Source organism: Halyomorpha halys, unplaced genomic scaffold, assembly GCF_000696795.3.
Source record: "Halyomorpha halys isolate HHAL.00 unplaced genomic scaffold, Hhal_1.1 Scaffold1428.1, whole genome shotgun sequence".
Taxonomy (NCBI): domain Eukaryota; kingdom Metazoa; phylum Arthropoda; class Insecta; order Hemiptera; family Pentatomidae; genus Halyomorpha; species Halyomorpha halys.
The window spans coordinates 12528-17978 of record NW_027105500.1 but is presented as its reverse complement, the minus strand read 5'-3'; the positions used below and the strand labels follow the sequence as shown (position 1 = coordinate 17978).

The following is a 5451-nucleotide window of genomic DNA, read 5'->3' as shown; positions in this document are numbered from 1 at the left end:
GTAAATACTATATTATATTAGGGATGCAGAACACTTGATATCATTTGATATATCCTATTACTATATTAGGGATGCAGAACACTTGATATTATTTGGTATATACTATATTAGAGATGCAGAACACTTGATATTATTTGGTATATACTATTACTATATTAGGGATGCAGAACACTTGATATCATTTGGTAAATACTATATTATATTAGGGATGCAGAACACTTGCGATACCGCCTTTCTGCCTTTAACCTGGGCAGTTGCCGTACGGACCTTGATCCATTCTAGCGTTGTGGCATGATATTGCGCTAAAGAGACTTCTGGTAGTGGTTGAATCACCTGCGGAGGTGAGTTGGCTGCTGCTAAAGCTTAGTTGACTGCAACTTGAGGTTGGTTGTTTTGGTTCATACTCTCTAGGTTCAGAACTGCTTTTCTCACTAATCCGTTACTGGTCATAATTTAAAGAGAAAAATGAATAAAAAAAAATTTCTTTTAGACTGAAAATTAAACCGGTATCTAAAGTTCCCGGGTTTCGGCACCAGTTAAGTATCGGCGAAAGCCAAATGTCAAAAAAGAGAAGAAGGAATATGATGTAACACGTGTGAACTGCTGTAACATACTATATTTATTGGGTTCGGTACATCTCTTTATATACATGCGATCAGCTGATCTCCTCAGTCAGCTGTTTATTCGATGTCAGCTGACTGAGGCTGTAACTTTATATATATTCTGAACCGAGTGAACTAACAAGATTCATATCTCTTTAATTATTTTATTGCTACGAGTAGAGAACAACAAATTTAAAAATAAGTGAATATTCAAACGTGTGAATTAACAAGATTCATTCGTGAAGTCAAGGCAGTGACGAAATATCGAGTGCCTACAACGAACTCTAACCAGCTTGATTCAAAGGACCCTTTGAACCCTTTCATATCAGCACTAAATAACCAAAGCGACTATTTTCATATTTGGCTATCGTAAGGTTTTCCTTTGCTCCAACTCACTTTATAATGAATAACGTAAACCATATCTAATACCAAACATCTGCCGTTTGCAATCCTTTGAAAGAAATATTGTACATTACTATATTAGGGATGCAGAACACTGGATATTATTTGGTATCTACTATTACTATATTAGGGATGCAGAAAACTTGATATTATTTGGTATATATTATTACTATATTAGGGATGCAGAACACTTGATATCATTTGGTATATACTATATTAGAGATGCAGAACACTTGATATTATTTGGTATATACTATTACTTTATTAGGGATGCAGAACACTTGATATTGTTTGGTATATACTATTACTATATTAGGGATGCAGAACACTTGATATCATTTGGTAAATACTATATTATATTAGGGATGCAGAACACTTGATATCATTTGATATATCCTATTACTATATTAGGGATGCAGAACACTTGATATTATTTGATATATACTATTAAATGTAACCATAACACTGTGGTGGGATAAAAAAAATACAGACAAAAACAATGACATTAATTTCGTTCTACTATACAGAAATACCAAGCCAGGGAGTGATTATTGTTAATTTTTATTCCATTTATATTCAAAGACTAGTGGGAAAATAAAAAAGCAGAAAGCACAATAGATGATCAACTCTGCGATTGCACTCAATATGAGCTGGAACATTTGGAAGACTAATGAACAAACCTATCATTCCATCGTTCCATTCCATTGTTCTCGAGGATTTCTCTCTTAGCTAATCTTATAAGATAACAACTCAAATCTGTGCCATCAACACAATGTTTTAAGTGAAAGCCAAGAACATAGAGCCAGGGGAAAAGACAAAAACTATAAAATAAAAAGGTATAATAAAACCATATACATAACTAATAAATAAATAAAAGAATATCCTTAAAATTAAAAATAAATAAAATTGTAAAGATGATATTCAATACTTGTTAACAGTAAGAGAACAAGAGAAGGTAGACCAAATGGAGCCAAATAATACAAATGGAAAAAGTATTTTTAGGCTCAAGGGAAGACAAAAGGATTAAGTTAGCTAGATTGATCGAAAGTTGAGTTCTCTTCTCTCGTTTGTTCTTAGATGTCCAAACACAAAATAATTGTGACAGTAGTTCGTTGCGTGATCTAACAATTTAACAATTTCTTAACACATTATATCCAATAATAGGAATCAATCAATCAGTTAACACATTATATCCAACTATCAGAATCGACATTAACACATTATATTCAACAATCGGAATCAATCAATAACCACAACAGTATATCCAACTAAATGTTTACCCAGCTGGCAATTAGTGAATGAGGTAGACCGCGCCACAAGTTGACAATATATGCATATTTATTTATGACACGACTAAACTACCTACAGCAACTCAATAATCATATTATTCGTTTCTCCCAAACCGCAACACAACTTCACAATATCTTGTTTCATTTGCTCTTTCTTTGAAATATCTTGCATCATTTGTTCTTTCTTTGAGATATCTCGTATCATTTGCTCTTTCTTTGAGATATCTTGTATCATTTTCTCTTTCTTTGAGATATCTAAGCAAAGTCCTAGTAATGTGTGGTGCCGTCCAGAGATTACAGAGTCAAACCTAATTATCAAATGAGAGTAGAACCACCCCTTACAAGACTAAGCCAGTAACTAAGATCCTGGTATGCTATAATACAAACAGTTCAAGCTTAAAATGATTTACTGCTGTATAATTTGCAATAAGATACTTCTGTATAGTTCACAAGGAACAGGGGAATTGTGAAATGGCTACGACTTGCCCACTTCTGTATAGTTCACAAGGAACAGGGGAATTGTGAAATGGCTACGACTTTCCAACTTCTGTATAGTTCACAAGGAACAGGGGAATTGTGAAATGGCTACGACTTTCCAACTTCTCTTCAGCTAGAACTCCTAACTGCCTTGTTAGGTCTTATGAGCTAGAAGAGCCTTGTTAGGTCTTATCAGTTAGAACTGCTAACTGCCTTGTTAGGTCTTATGAGCTATAACTGCTAACTGCCTTGTTAGGTCTTATGAGCTAGAACTGCTAACTGCCTTGTTAGGTCTTATGAGCTAGAACTGCTAACTGCCTTGTTAGGTCTTATGAGCTAGAACAGCCTTGTTAGGCCTTATCAGCTAGAACTGCTAACTGCCTTGTTAGGTCTTATGAGCTAGAACTGCTAACTGCCTTGTTAGGTCTTATGAGCTAGAACTGCTAACTGCCTTGTTAGGTCTTATGAGCTAGAACAGCCTTGTTAGGCCTTATCAGCTAGAACTGCTAACTGCCTTGTTAGGTCTTATGAGCTAGAACTGCTAACTGCCTTGTTAGGTCTTATGAGCTAGAACTGCTAACTGCCTTGTTAGGTCTTATCAGCTAAACTGCTAACTGCCTTGTTAGGTCTTATGAGTTAGAACTGCTAACTGCCTTGTTAGGTCTTATGACCTAGAATTGCTAACTGCCCTTGTTAGGTCTCATCAGCTAGAACTGCTAACTGCCTTGTTAGGTCTTATCAGCTAGAACTGCTAACTGCCTTGTTAGGCCTTATGAGCTAGAACTGCTAACTGCCTTGTTAGGTCTTATCAGCTAGAACTGCTAACTGCCTTGTTAGGTCTTATCAGCTAGAACTGCTAACTGCCTTGTTAGGTCTTATGAGCTAGAACAGCCTTGTTAGGCCTTATCAGCTAGAACTGCTAACTGACTTGTTAGGGCTTATGAGCTAGAACTGCTAACTGCCTTGTTAGGTCTTATGAGCTAGAACTGCTAACTGCCTTGTTAGGCCTTATCAGCAAGAACTGCTAACTGCCTTGTTAGGTCTTATCAGCTAGAACTGCTAACTGCCTTGTTAGGTCTTATGAGCTAGAACAGCCTTGTTAGGTCTTATCCAATGAAGTATATTGTTTTAGAGTTTTCGGTTTATATCATGTAATATATTGGGTTTGGTTAAATTTGCCTATAAAAATTTAAATGAAATTGTGACCTGTACTGACAGCTGAGTGTACTTGATAGGACCTTTCCTACTGACAACGTAAAGAATGTGCTGGAAGAGATATTTGTGGATATAACAATTGACCAAGACAAAACCGAGTTGAAAAGATTTGTTTTCTATTAAATTATCGAATAATTGATTATGTGAGCTATGAGCACTAAAATTGTATGTATCTATGTATACCAAAATGTTTTTGGAATTTAATAATTCTAACCTGTAGCCAACTGTGAAGGAGGAGAGATATTGATGCATTTGGTTTGGTCAGTGTGTACTTTAAGATATCTAAGGGAATCCCAGCTTGTCTCGGTAGTCCTCAACCAATACAATCAGTCCACTACTGCTACCCTTCGCAACAATTCCATCTCAATCCCAAAACTTTAACGCAAACTCATTTAGGATTAAAATAAATTTATAGGGTTAAAATAATAGCTAGATTTAGGGATGTACATAGGTTAATTCAATACAATTTATGGTTTGATATAAATTAATATATTTAGTTATTTACATATTGGATAATTGATTTAATTATTTGCTAATTATATCTATTATTTTAATGTGGTAAACAACATTATATAATAAAAATATCTTGTAACAAAATAGAACTAACTTCAATATGAGAGATAAAATCTTGGGAGTGCTTAAGTGCACTATAATCTGATCCAAAAGGCGCAAACCGAATTTAATTAAACAGTTTAAAACCGGAAGTATAAAACGTTTGAAAATATATTATTTATCTGATGCCAATATATCGCCCTCATAACAGCAATAAATATATGGTGGTAATATAGGTTAAAAAAACAACCATTTAGCTTCCCAACGGTTGTATTAAGGAAAAAATTGAATAAAAGTTCAAAAATTTCCAAATTTTAATTTAGTTGAAAAATAGTATTTAAAGCTTACAGGCCAAGCTAAAATCCAATATCATTTTATATTCCTAAAAACAAATTTTGATGACCTACTTTACTTTAGTCTTCATTTTGACTGTTTATAGGACTAATGGATTAGCATATAATAACCTAATAATGGAGAAACATATACTTTCTTAGCTACACGCCAAAAATACTTAATTTTGCTAATAATTTTTTTTACCCAAAAAATCTGAATAGCCTAAAACCTTCTCGGAATCCTGAACACTTTATAGTATTTAAAGTTAATAGAAAATGGCTAGTTGGGTGAATTTTGATTGTTTACAGCCTACTTTGAATTTCATTAGGTGATTATTAGTCTAGCAACCACTATGCTATAACGACGTCCCGTATCTGGTATTCTATTAGGTGAGTGAGAAGTCTCGCACCCACTGCGCTATAAGGACGTCCCGTATCTGCTATTATATAAGGTGAGTCAGAAGTCTCGCACCCACTGCGCTATAAGGACGTCCCGTATCTGCTATTATATAAGGTGAGTCAGAAGTCTCGCACCCACTGCGCTATAAAGACGTCCCGTATCTGCTATTATATAAGGTGAGT

At 34.6% G+C, this 5451-nt stretch overlaps 1 protein-coding gene across 1 annotated transcript in view; it reads right to left on the bottom strand.

Annotated features, from left to right (window-relative positions):
• Positions 1 to 5451, bottom strand: part of LOC106689692 (E3 ubiquitin-protein ligase RNF19A) — a 136182-nt gene that overhangs the window by 119129 nt on the left and 11602 nt on the right. The window lies entirely within an intron of this gene.